Source organism: Eimeria mitis, genomic scaffold, assembly GCF_000499745.2.
Source record: "Eimeria mitis Houghton genomic scaffold, Emh_scaff1042, whole genome shotgun sequence".
NCBI lineage: Eukaryota > Apicomplexa > Conoidasida > Eucoccidiorida > Eimeriidae > Eimeria > Eimeria mitis.
In genome coordinates, this window is record NW_013567252.1 from 13556 (window position 1) to 13973 (window position 418).

A 418-nucleotide genomic window follows, 5' to 3' on the forward strand; every position below is an offset into this window, starting at 1 on the left:
CTGCTGTTGCTGCTGCAGCTGTTGCAGCAACTGGAATTATATGGTCTCGCTATAGTATGGTCATCACTCCCAAGAACTGGAACCTCTTCAGCGGTAAACCCTAAACCCTAAACCCTAGACCCTAAACCCTAGACAAACCCTAAACCCTCGACAACAAACCCTAATAGCAAGGAACTACTGAGCAAACATCACCGAAAAACAGTAGCAGCAGCAGCAGCAGCAACGGCAGCAGCAGCGGCAGCAGCAGCAGACCCCCCCTAGACGGGGCGTCGGAGCGTGCCTGGCGAGGGTTTAGGGTTTAGGGTTTAGGGTTTGGTGTGGTGCTGTGGCGTTGCAGTGAATCTGGCGATGGCGATAACCGGCTGCGTGCAGCTCACCCGCATTGCCCTTAGACAACTCCAGATCAGCAGCAGCAGCA